The sequence below is a fragment of the Amphiura filiformis genome, chromosome 18 (genome assembly GCF_039555335.1).
Source record: "Amphiura filiformis chromosome 18, Afil_fr2py, whole genome shotgun sequence".
In the NCBI taxonomy this organism is placed as follows: Eukaryota; Metazoa; Echinodermata; class Ophiuroidea; order Amphilepidida; family Amphiuridae; genus Amphiura; species Amphiura filiformis.
The window spans coordinates 18,195,122-18,208,925 of record NC_092645.1 but is presented as its reverse complement, the minus strand read 5'-3'; positions in this window follow the sequence as shown (position 1 = coordinate 18,208,925).

The following is a 13,804-nucleotide window of genomic DNA, read 5'->3' as shown; positions in this document are numbered from 1 at the left end:
TGAGCCATGCCTTAATTTACATACACCAAGGTGACGTCATATTGAAATTTAACATGAGACTTTGAGTAGGGATTCAAAACTGCTACCTGTATTTACTCGAACAAAAGGGTGCACAACTATAAAAATGTGACAAAAGACTGCCTTTGAAATGAATACATGCTTATGTTTAAACAAACAACCCGGGACGGGTTGGCACAGTCATAGGCTAACACCCTACTTGTCTCGAAACTGACTGCTAGATTCATGTACAAGCATGAGTTTTCTTTACACGCGACCGACACCTTAACGTGTCGGCCTAAGGAAGACAGAATTCTTTTTGGTTCATTTACCCAAGTCCAACTTGTGAATTATCGCACAATTAGTAAATAACCGGGCATTGCTGGGAAAAGTACTTTCGTTACTTTAACTTTGGTCGAGCGTTCTGCGCCGGTCCCCTTGTCACCAAAACAGATACGCAATTTAATAAGTACATCCCACATCCGAACAGAAATTGTCTTTATAAACTTTTCATTTGTTCTTTAGTGTATGGTTGCTTGACATATTATTATAGTTATTGTTTGGATGTGCAATACCTTTGTGCAGAATCAATAATACCATATAAAGCGACTAACGAAAAATATATATTTCCCAATAGCTAGTTTATTTGTTTATTAGAAGAATCCCTTGACAATAATAGATATAATCTTTTGCAGCAACATATCGCTACTATTTCCGAGACATCGCCTAGGGTGATATGACCTTGCAATGTTTAGTTGCACTTGGCATTTCCAAGGATATTTGTTACACGGAATAAAAGAATGAACTTAAAATATTATTGTATGATTATTGTACAAGTATGATGGAAACGTCCGTTGCTTGAGGCTCTATTCGGCTTGAGCTTATCTTCATCTGTTATCCCTTCTATATCCCAGACACCACCTTGGGTGATGACTGTTTCTAACTCGTTAACATCTAAATCATTGTTTTCAAATCTTACAGACAAAAAATGTCCTTTCTAGAGGTATGAAGCACTAGGAGACATTTTTCTATGAAAATATGTAACTAGTTAAAAATTCTGTGTTAGATTACAGATTTTTCACAGCTCACAGATTTGTGCCTCGTAGTGAAGGTACACAGTTGTTGAACTTGACTTCTCGTCAATTAGGTCGACAATATTTGGAGAATAAAAGATAGGATTTTGTCTTTTGCCTATCCAATATCGTGTCATAATGGATGGGCTGGCCAATATTTTGAGTAGTGGATGCCAGCGCAGCATAACAGTGGAATTTGTCCGCAGTAACAATTGTTAAATTTTAGTAAATAATACTAACTTGAAAGCTATTTATTTACTTCAATGTCATCTATAATACCTTTAATCAGTTTTAATCAACTTTTCAACATCAAAACATTGCTGGAAAATAACGAAACAAACTTTCTTATGATCTCATGAAGAACCTGTACAAAATCCCTATAGGAAAAGTGGCGACGCTGTGCTTAATTAGCTAATTATGACGTCAGTCCTTAACGACCACCATAACCACAGATGACGCCCGGGGTATTTGAACTTTTTAAAAACATTTAAAGGTTATGAATTGTGATACTAGATGAATAAAGGTATCCCCGATTACAACGGATTATTAATTGTTATGCGATTATGTTATTTGCCACATTCCAATATAGATTATTTCCGTACAGTTAATAAATTTATCATGCAGCCTCACTGCATGGATTTTCTATCTAGCAGCGCATTATAGTTTAATTTCGATTTCCAAAATTGTTCAGTTTTAACATCAGATCAGGCTCAAAATGCCAAAAATTACCGATCATCAGAAGGGAATGATAGAAGCATATCATTGTGAAGGAAATTCTAACCAAGACATTACAAGATTATTGAATAATTGACGAGGGATCTGTTCGATAAAATTTGAGAAAAAAATGAGATTCGTGGCTCAATGGACAATCGCCCGAAATTTGGACGGCCAAAAAAAAAAAAAAACAATACCAAGATAATAATAACAACCGAACCCAAATAGCGTTTGTATCAAACATTGTTGATGATGACAAGCAGTGCAGTCGGGATAATTGCAAGTCGATCATGATAACTTTTTGATAGCAACATGGTATTGACGTCATAATGAGCCTCACTAAACAGCGCCGCCACTTTTTTCCATGGAACTTTACTGTGTAATTTACCGAAAAATAAGGATATTTTTTCTTCATTTTTTTTTCTAACAAATGATGGTTCCAAGTTCCTGGAGTTCTCCGGTTATAGGATGTACGGAAAGACATTTCAACGCGGGTATGGCGCAAGATATATTGAATATTGGTCATATAAACTCTTGAAATAATGAATCATGACTTTACTGTTTGCAATATATTGTATAAAGAACGTGCACAGAAATCTAGATGATAACGTTTCTTTAACCAAAGACATTGCCGCACAAATAGTGTTTGCAAAATATGCAATGATGCAGAAACGAAAAGCTTACTCACAAGTCGAAATATTCCTTTCAAATAGGTAATAACATGTGTCGTACAATGTCTATAGCAAACCATAGCTTAAGATTTTACATCTTAATTAAAACCGACTCACTACTGCTTCAGTATTCTACTAGTGTGACCAATTGAGGGTGGAAATAACACTTATTGAAACTAGACCGTCTTCTATTGAAGGAGACTGCAACTCAGGATTTCGAGTCCAAGGGCAACTTAAGACTTTATTACCTCTTTACTTAAGTACTATTAGAATTGCACATGCCAGACAAAATCTGATATATGCAATCATGTCATTATACAACACATTAATCACATGTATTTTGACATTTATTAACGACTACTTAATGGGATGAAACATTTTGTTTCAATTAATTTTGAGAAGCACGCCTTAGTGGGGTTTGATTTTTAGATTCAGTTAATGTTACCTGAAAATCACATTTCTTGAAAGACGTAAATGGTTGTTAGATGTTGTTCATTCATTTCAGATTTGCTTGCAGACATGACTGTGGATAAAACCGTGAAGTACACTCTGCCACGCAATTAATCCTACCCACAACGTGTTGTTGTCAAGATCGTTCAGGAGGATCATTTAAAGTAAACAAATAAAAAACTAAAGGTTATTTACATAATGTTCTTGAATCTAATGGTTATAACAACAATCAAACATAATTTGCCAGCATTCACCAAACTTCCTTAACATAATGAATCATGACTTGACTGTTTGCAGTATACTGTTACAAGATCGTGCGTAGAATGTTCAATGATTAGGGCTTCCTATGTCTAAGCCATTTGTAATATGTGGGCCTACACAACAACAGAAACAAAAGTGAGTTCACCTAATAGAGACACAAACCTCTTTGAAATACTAGCCGGGGCTCTGTAGTGCGACACTCTCGCTCCATTTATGTTTTAGTGGTTCTGGATTATGTCCTGAGAACAACAATATTGGGAAAGGAGGAGGAGCTTAGATTCAACGATGAAAAAACAGCAGGCGTATTGGTCAAGAATTTTAGATACTATACCAGTCGAATTAGATCAAGCTAACAAAGTTGACGTTAATGCCATATCATAACATTTCAGTAAAATAGATTAGTATTTATTTTCCCAGAAATGTTGGCTTTTACTGTCAGATATGTCCCCTTTTAATTTTGATTTAATAAATTGAGGTAAAGCAAACAAATTGAAATTTACTACTAGCGCCAATACATGTTACTCCAGCGGTTGTAATACGGTACGACCCTCTAATGTGTGTTACACACCGTCTACGTTCTGTGTTATGTGTTAAGAACAATCGCATACGTGTTCGACTAATATTTTCATCGTAATAATAAAACGACGGTTCCTGCATTTTATTCAAAATCTCGGATTTTGACAAAACTACAGCACCTAGAGTCTTGATTTTAACAGAGTATCTTTGTTTACTAAAGTACATTACAATCGTGTACAAAGCAGAATTTAAAAATATTCTGAGGGCGTCCTCATCAGCATATGTTATATCTAATAATGGCTTTAAGTAAAGTCGAAACATTATTATGAAAGTAGGACTGAGATTAAATGGTGACACTACCCCGTTCATGGCATTTAACCACGACAAAGGTCAAACTTACTAACGAGACAAACAGTAGAACATACTGATCTGAAGTACTTAGGTTCATAGATTGGGATTGAGTGCTGACACAACCACGTTCATGACATTTAACCACAACAAAGATCATCCCAACGAAACAAACAGTGGAACACAGCTTGAAGAGGTTACTAATTTCAAGTATTAAGGGTCATTGATGCAAGAAAGTCGGACTGCGATTGAATGCTGACAAAACCAAGTACATGTCATTTAACCACAACAACTGTCAAACCAACAAGACAAACAGTAAAAGACAGCTTAAAGAGGTTACTGATTTCAAGTATTTGGGACATATAGATGCAGCGCTCTGAAACGATTGTAACAATACAAAAAACAGCAGCCTCGAGATAATTCAATGGCAAAGACTTTGAGGACGTCGCTGCAAGCAAGATTCAAGCAACACTTATTCACAGAAGCAGTGGAATCATGAGCTTGAAGCATAGACAATCACCTCCAACACAGCATAGGAGCGGATGACTACTATAATAGACTCCGGATGTCATGGCGTAACGTACAAATGGAACAGTGGACGATATGGCAAATTATTAAAGAGATCCAAAGCTAATAGACGAGATCAGAGAAAGACGACACGGTTTGCTGGTGACCTCATTATAATTGCATAACCTTATTTCACATTAAGGTTATGCAATTATAAATTATAGAAATATTACCAAACTAGACCTGTATAAAACGGTGCAATGAATCCAAACGCATGGGAAAAGTAAACCAGGAAGGTCTGCTCAAACATTATATCGACATCCAATGGCAAGATACAGGACTTGAGACTCTATGCCAGGGATGCAAGATAGGAAGCTCTAAAGGGCCATTAGAGTTCATGGACAGTACTCGACATAGTTAGGTATGCAGGTAGGTTTTCAATCCAACAAACAAAACACATTATTGTGTTTGCAAGCACATTTACAACATATTATGGTTCAGAAAGTACAAAGTCATTCATAATGTCAAAACATTCTGTTAAAATAAAACGTGTATCACATGAAATACACTGTTTATTACACATTTGAGCTTGTCATGTTACATTTGTGCCTCAGATACAATACTTGTATGGCAAATTTAGAATGAAAATAACACTTAATGAAATTTGACCACATATATCATGATTCCGTTTTCGTGTTTGATGTAAAATGTAACTAAACAGGTATACGGGCTCGTTACCTTAAGCAATAGAATTTTACTGACCAGATAGATTCCTATATACTATCATTAACAATACCTCCTGCAAAAAATGAAACGTTTTGTTTTCACTGATTTTAAAAGCAGGCCTTATAGAGGCTTAATTAAGTAAGCTGTGTCAAGCCAGCTGTTGTGCACACATAAATAAAATATTTATGCTGTCGCCTGTATCAGTAATATAGTTGTTCCAACTCCACATAATGTTTTTGAGGGTTTTGCACATACATGGCCAGAATTTTCAAATTGTGTACGCTCACAGTATGATATATGCCTGTACTTATTGTGCACAATTCGGTATACTAAGTCTAATATAGAAAAATATAAGAGGTTGCAACACCATTGCAGTTGGTCAGTATAAGGTTTAAAAACGTTTAGAGTCACATGCTCTACTACCCCTGAAGCTTCAATGATATTTGGTTCAAGTAGATAAATCAACACCCGTTGATAATAATTCTGGGACATTTTGGATGAGCAGCAGAACGAATGTGCTTTTCCCGGGGTGAGTAATTATTGCCCCACTTTTTATGATCCGGTCATATACGAGCCTAAGTCTTTTACTTAAAGGTAAAATAAAGTCTCCAGAGATATCACCAACCTCCTTTATGTTGCTCATTTAAATTCCAGACTTGTTTTTTTTTCTTACAACACAAAACAAGAAAAGGGAAAGGACATAGCACATATGCCTAAACAGTCTTGAAAACTAAAGAACATGTTTGTTTTCCTTGGCAATACAATGCAAACATAATGACGATCTGAATACGCATTATTCTTAAGTAAGTTCATGCTGTCTGATAAGGTAGCTTCACTGTCACGTCTGAATCCTGTTTTAGTCATTCTTTTTTCCACTTTGCACGGATGTGAAAAAATGACGAACGTGACAAACAACCATCATTATGAACATACATATAGACTATTTAAACATTTCGGATTTTTTGTTTGATAAAACCAAGTGAATATTTTACTCACTACTATATTTCGCCGTACTCATCGGAGGACTTCATCAGGTATGACTGATTTTATCCACTTTTCCGGCAAACAAGTTTGAGTGGTTTCCGGAGTTCCTTATTCTCTTTTGCAGACTTCAGAAGTGGATCGTAGACGTGACTTAAGAGACATGTGCTATCCTCTTTGTTTAGGGTGTTGATGCACCATCTCCTTATTTCTATTGCTTCCCGAACATTTCTAGACCTTTTGTTGTGCTCTAGCCAAGGGTCTTTCCTGGTTAATAACAAGGTTAGCCCATGAAAAATGATCTGATATGGCCGATTTTATCTGTTCCATTTATGATGTTTTTCGTTCTGAGCGAGTGTTCTTTTTATCGTTAACCTTTTTTACTTCTGCTTGATGTTCAGCAAGTCTTGTACGGATATCCGTGACGTTTCGCCGACATAGGAAAGATCACAGTTTTTGCAACCCATTCCATATAATATGTAATGGCCGGTTTTTGCCTTTCCACGCTTGTCTTTTGGATGGACTAAGATTTGTCTGAGAGTGCGGTGGGCATTCTTTGATATGTTAACTTTGTGTTTCTTAAATGTTCTTTGGATGCGCCCCGAAATGCCGTTAACAAACGGAATGACCATCATGCCTGTGCTCTTATCCTCGGCAGTATTACTTTTTGTATCTCAGTTTTTCAGCATTTTTGGTTTTATTATGCACCTGTTTTTTTACTTTGTCCCCTTTGTTTCAAAGGAATGGGAAATACGGAATAAATTCGTTTGTACATATTGTTTGTCATAAATCGATAACTGCAGTACATACGGGAAGTGGCTTTCTTGACTCATTTTCTATAGAATAAATGTATTACTCGGCAATAATAACCTGTTTTATCTGTGAACAATATGACCTGGTGGCTCCGTTTCGTTTAAAGGTCCGCTTAATTGATAACGTAAGGGACTGTGAGGAGCATGAAAATAAAGCTGCTCAAACAAGATCCACACAAAATGGTCAAAATGTAGGGTAAGAATCACTGACAATGGATCAAACAAACCTCTTCAAGCAAACACTCGTCATGATTATGGCGTAGTACGTGCTAAGAAGCAATCCAAGTAAGGATCTCTTCAGACGTCTGAGTCAATTTCATCGTACAAGGACAGAATGCATAAAATAAACAGATGTTAATATAATCTGGTAAAAAGATTTCATTTGAAATACCCTGAAGAACTTGTTACTTCACACCCGGATATAATTAAACATATTTAAAGGCACATATAAAATTAACAGATCCTACTAATTCATGGCATATTGGATGGCTTAGGGGAAAGTTAGCCCATATTAGCAAGACCATTCTTGCCTTCAAGGTGAAACAAACCTACTCATGTTACCCTCTGGCCATAGGCTGGCTTGGTGTCAGATCTTACCCAGGGAAAGATGACATTCCAATATATGCCTTTAAGTGCAATTGAGTACCTATTACAAAATAGGGGTCATAGCAGTGTCATATTACTTATGTTTGTAAAATGTAATATTAGCAATTCCATGCGATAATTTTAATTATTAATGGGAATTGTTAGCATAATTTGTCACAATTTGCAATTGTAATGGTACCCTTGAGATGCCAGAATATATGTTGTTACTTATGAATATTAATGTTTGTTTTTTTAGTTTTATTTTTTTTGTTTTTGCAATTCCGCTGACATTGTGATATGCTCTCCTATAGCTTTGCATTCGAGGTTAAAGACCCAAGCTATCAAATCTAGTAAATACCTATGTATGGCATTGTGTTAAGCAGTGGAAGTTCAGAAGTAAGCAGAATTGATCACGATGGGTGATCACATCAAAATGTCGATCAAAGTGTACTTCAAGTAAATGCTAGACTGTTCAAAAGATACAGTGGCTTCATCAAAATAATATTATTTTTATCCAAATTTAAACATCAAGACAATATGTTAACATACGTTACATGTGTACTTGACGCTATACTTTTCATGTGAGACACAACAAGATCGAGTCGCTCTAGTGGTTGGTGTTTGGAGAAGGACGTAATTTGTAATTTGTTACGAATATTTTGTGTTATTATTACTGTCATCTGATTGGTTAAAAGTGTGGATATTGAATTACATATGCCCCTCCTGATTCCAATGCGTCACTGCCAAGTGCGATATTAAGACTGCAGAAGAGACTGATTTTGTTTTGACGCCAACACTGCGAACTGTGAGCATTATGCAGTGCAGTTAAAAATACGATGGAAGCTCAAACTCGCTAAAAGTAGGCTTATGCCAAAGTTACACAATCATTGCCACGGACATTTGGAGGAAATAGTTGGTAAGAATAAACAAATGATTGGTAAGAATAAACGAGTGTTTGGTCGTCACTCTCTGACAAATGTGACCCTTCTCTAGGTAAACAGCCTAGTCTAGCTTAGCATATTCTTTTAACTAATCAAAATAAACTTGTTATTCGGTATATAAAACAGATATTGACCTCGCCAGCGGTGATCTCAAAACCATGCCCCTCGACTTCATCTCGCGTCATATTCATGGTTTTGAGATCACATTAGGCCTATAAATTTAACCATGCACCTCATAGCAGTAAATACTGGGATCTACACACCGCAAAATAATAAGGTACCAGTTATGTTTTATTCTTGTATATCCTAAACAAAGTGAGATGTGCCATAATTAGAAGCAGCTGAATTGCTGAATCTTAAAGTTGAGATTTAAGACCTCATTCGTTAATAAATAAAGACTCAACGATCCAAAACATCAAGGAAGATGCAAATTCAAACGTTGCGGTTTGCTCCATTACATGACCTATTGATTTGAACACAAAGCGTTCTCGAACGAGAGAACAAGCGCCGCGCTTCCATTTACCCTAGATCTACTGAGCCATATTTTGTAACACGAACTAAAAGGGGGGTTGTTTTAACAGAACTATGAAATTATCAAAATTCATAACATCTACCACTTTTATACAAGAATGCAAGGTCTCGGCAATAACACACTTGGTTATTCTCGGGAAGCTTGTGCTTAAAATCCCACCATTCAAATAATTGCGTCCGGATTTTTTTAAAGAAACACATCTATTGAACTCACTAAAGGCTAATGTAACCAGCCTCCTTTTGTCGTTTAAATCGTATTGGGGTTGAGTCATTGACAGAGAAAATAGACTAACTCGCAGAGCCAGAGGCGTGTTACGATTTCCTCAAAAATAATCCCTCTCTGAGACTCGGGATTGATGGTATTGCCCTTAGAACAAGTAGATATTATGGCGAACGGATTTGGGTATTATTGATCTCGCGTTCATATATCGCCTCTAAATAATCTGTTAATAGTATTGTTTGTCAGTTCTGACGGATTAAATGATTTGAAAAGAAATAGCCAACCTCAGGGTTCAAACACTACTTTTGATGATTTGGTTGTTTATGAGTTTGTCTTTTTGTTTCAGCTCAAGCTATCGTTACATGTTTGGTTAATAATACATACCGCAATTATTTCAAACGGTGTTATATGACCTAGTAAAGGGAATTTGAAACTGGACAACAACACTAAGACTTTTACTTCCAAGCAGCAAGGCATTGATGATTGACCGACTTATGCGATCCTCGACTGCTACCGGACGTTGACATTGGGCCATTTCGTCGGTCGCATCACCTACGGTTCTATTCGAGATGTTTGACTTTTTTGAGAAAATTGGTGCGTTGCAATATGTTTTGGAACTTATTAACTTACAGATCTTAATTATTTCTAATTAATGAGATATAAAACTTTGGTTTTGGTCTATTTACTTGTTTTTTTAATTTGTGTATCACATACAGCGCTGTTCCAAGGCATAAGCTACCTTTACCCCTTTATTAGTACGTATGTCACATACAGATCTATACGGTGAACGACGCATCACATACATATCTATTCAGAGCTTATGTACGTTCGTATAACCAATAAACGCATCACGTAGAGATATTTACGTAAAAAGAAAAAAATACAAGACAAAACATACTTGAATGATGGTCATGTCAATTTCACCAAAATGAAACTTCCAAGTAAAGTGTATGACATACATTCTTAATAATATTCTTAATTCTTCTGTGCACCCTGGGGATGAGAGTAGGAGTGTTGCTGGTTCATCGCACTACTGAAGAAGTCTTCCGATCGGAAGATGAAACGTCTAAAACGTGAGTAAATTATTGGACTTGTAAAACATAATTTACCCATAGTATGACATCTAACAGTCCAGATTAACTTATTCAAGGAATTAAAAAAAATTGATTTATCAATTTTCCCAGTAACTATAGTTGTTTAAATTACTGAAAGTCTTATATCCTTATCGAACAGTTATGCGGTTGTGAATGTCACTCTTTATGTAGTTTATTATTTTTTAATCAATATATACCTCTGTGTTTTATTTATCCGGTATTTACCTAAAAATATTGAAGTTGAAGAATCGCGCCAGATCACGACACAAATGGTATATCACACAATCTTTCATGAGGTATCTAATTCAGAATTTGTGTGAGAACATAAGCCTCGACTTCCTGAACAAAGGTAAACATAATATTCCTGTCTAACTCTCAAAAGTGCGAAATGTTTTGATACTCAGGTTCATAGGGTATCGACATCAACCTAACCAATTAGAAATACAACACAATAGAACGAAACGTGACGTAAACTACAAATTGCACGTGGCGAAACGAAAACCACATGTTCTGATTTATAAATGAAAGGGAGTGTCTATTTTAACTACCAAGTCGGAAGTTTATAGCTCATTAGAATAATTTCACAAGAGCAAAATAAAAAATATGCCATAAGTGTTACAATAAGCTCAATGTTTTATGGCAAACAATAACCATCTTAACAATATTGAAGTGTCCGACTCACCAATCAATCATCAAATTAGAAATATGCCACTCATAACGACCATCAAATCAAAAATTGTTGTCTATACTTCATTTTTATGGTCGATCATAGCAACAACAAACTAAAACTGACTGGAATACAGACCATACACGAAAGAGACATAACACATAAGGTTAGAAATACATTATCTGGAGTTTGAACAAATATATTGCTGATACGGCTGGAAAAACCTGTATTATTGTAGAAAGACCAATCTATTGTAGTGTTTTTAGAGGGTGTCTGCCTTTTGCGTCTTTCATCTAAAAACAACAAAACTCATTGTAGAAGGAATGCTACGGTATTATATTTTATGATGTTGTCAGGGTCATCCAATGTAGATAGTATCACTTGGTAAAATTATACACTCGGTTGGTTATCATATCCTGTGGGCGTATAGCATATTCCACTGAGAATACGTAAATACTTCAACCTACCAAGCTGCTTAAAATCACATATTTGTTTGTAGTATATATTGGCTGCCAAATATAAAAGATACATTTAGAAATCGATACTGTTCCCGCTATCTTCTATCTATTTTACTGTTCGAATGGCAAATGAATGATATTGACATAAACAATACAGTGTCATCATCCCTGTATCTTCGGGTCACAAATTGCCGTGATAGTATGGCGAATCCACTCGTTCTTCTCGTTCATACACGTTTATACGATCTGCGCATGCTCAGTACCCTATATGACGTTGCCATTAGAGGAAAATTCAATTTGTTGTCAGGTAAAACTAAGGTTTTGTATTCAATACACTAACTGCAAGTTCAGTACACTCAGCTGCGATTGCCGTTTTCTTTCAACATATATATTTTACTGCATTTTCATCGAAATGTTTATAAATCGTACTATAATTATGTGATATATTCAACTTTTTGAGAATTATAAAGATATAAAGATCAAGCATAGCTCATTCAGCTCATATCCACGTGCTATATAGAATATTAAATCACAAGTCTATAATACAATGCACCATAGTGAGACACTATACAACTTTCTTTATCTGCGTCAATAATAGAATATTGATTTAAATGGAATTGAATACTCCACATCTGAGTTTGTACTTACATCACTGAGCGATCTAGCGATCGGTTTCTAGCCAATCAGAATAGGACTTCTTTTCTTGCGTTCGGAAAAGCGAGCTATACCTTATTGGTGAAATACCAATCGCCCGTCGCTCACCAACGGAGTATTAGAACGTGATTCATTGCAGGAAAAAATATTCATTTAGAGGCTGTTGACACTGTGCGGTATCATAGTTCGTAGGAAAAAATGTTACATTATGAAACCAAGAACATAATTTATACATTATTGGAGAAACGAACCAATAGGGTTGACTTGGAATCACGTCCGCTCAGAGTGTAAAATTTGGGCGTGCTATTGTTCTATTCAGCCATTCCGACGAAATGTTGCGACTCATAACTAGTAGTGGCGTGCCGACCGTCAAAATAGGACAGAATTTGCCAAAGTTATTCTTCCGTTTGACCTTTTCAGGCCACAATAATTGTCCTATTATGGCTGATTTCAGCGTTGTTTTTTTTGGCTCCCTCCACATACGTCTCGGTTAAGTTATTTTGGAAGCGGGTTACGATTTAGCAATTTGCGCACCTTGCACTATTATATTTGGGGCCATACTCACATGTATTTTCCAATAACTTGTCGTATGATATTATGTTAATCAATGGCTGATACATAAACATCTTATTAAGGCATCGAGGCTATAATCAAATCATAGTCAAGTATCGTCTTATATATCACGCAATTGCTCCTGTCACCTACTTAATAATCAGGTTAGGTCAGATTGGATAGAGACTCCTGGTTGGCTTACGAGATCAAAACAGCTAAATTTTTTTCAGACAAGCCACGTTGTGGATAAACGTTGATTTAAAAGAAAAACACTTAAGTATAGCTTTAATGGGACTTCAGGGAAACAAAAAACGGTTCAAGGAGATAAGCGACGAAACATACCTACTGGCTATTGAGGCTACAGAATCATAATATTTCGGGCAGACTTTTCTAGTCGTATTTGAATTGTGATTTTGTTTGTTATGTATTTTATACTTTAAATAACAATAACATTGTAGAAAATGTCAAAACAAATGTCTGAAAATGCGCGCTGGCTGTCTGAATGTTTGGGTCGTGCGGATTTTTTTTCTTCTTCTTTATTTTGGAATTAAAATAAATCACCCTTTCTTCAAACACCCAAGGCATTCCAAGTATATGTTCACCTAACAACAGTTTTTTAACTTGATGATTATGGTCATAAACAATCAAAATATTTATTGTCGATGATTGCCTTCAAGACATCATTACAGACAAATAGGATGGAGAACAAATATCCATGTATTAATACTCCGCCCACGATTCAAATAAAGAGTCAACGTCAAGAGTTAAACTGTATACGTATCATAATCATATAAATCTTTTCGACACTGGAGGATGGAGTTTATGTACAAATTCTGAAGCAGAGAGTATCGTGGCTGTTTGTGTTTGCTTTCACAACATCAAGCACATTGTAAGGAAGCTCAAATGCTATTTAAAATACAGATACTACAGTGAGTACCGGGAAATACTGTATAATATTGTACGACCTCAAGATCGATAGTGGAATGATTTACACAGTCATGAAGTACTAAAACATTTCTATGATCGATTTGGTGTTTATTAGTGCT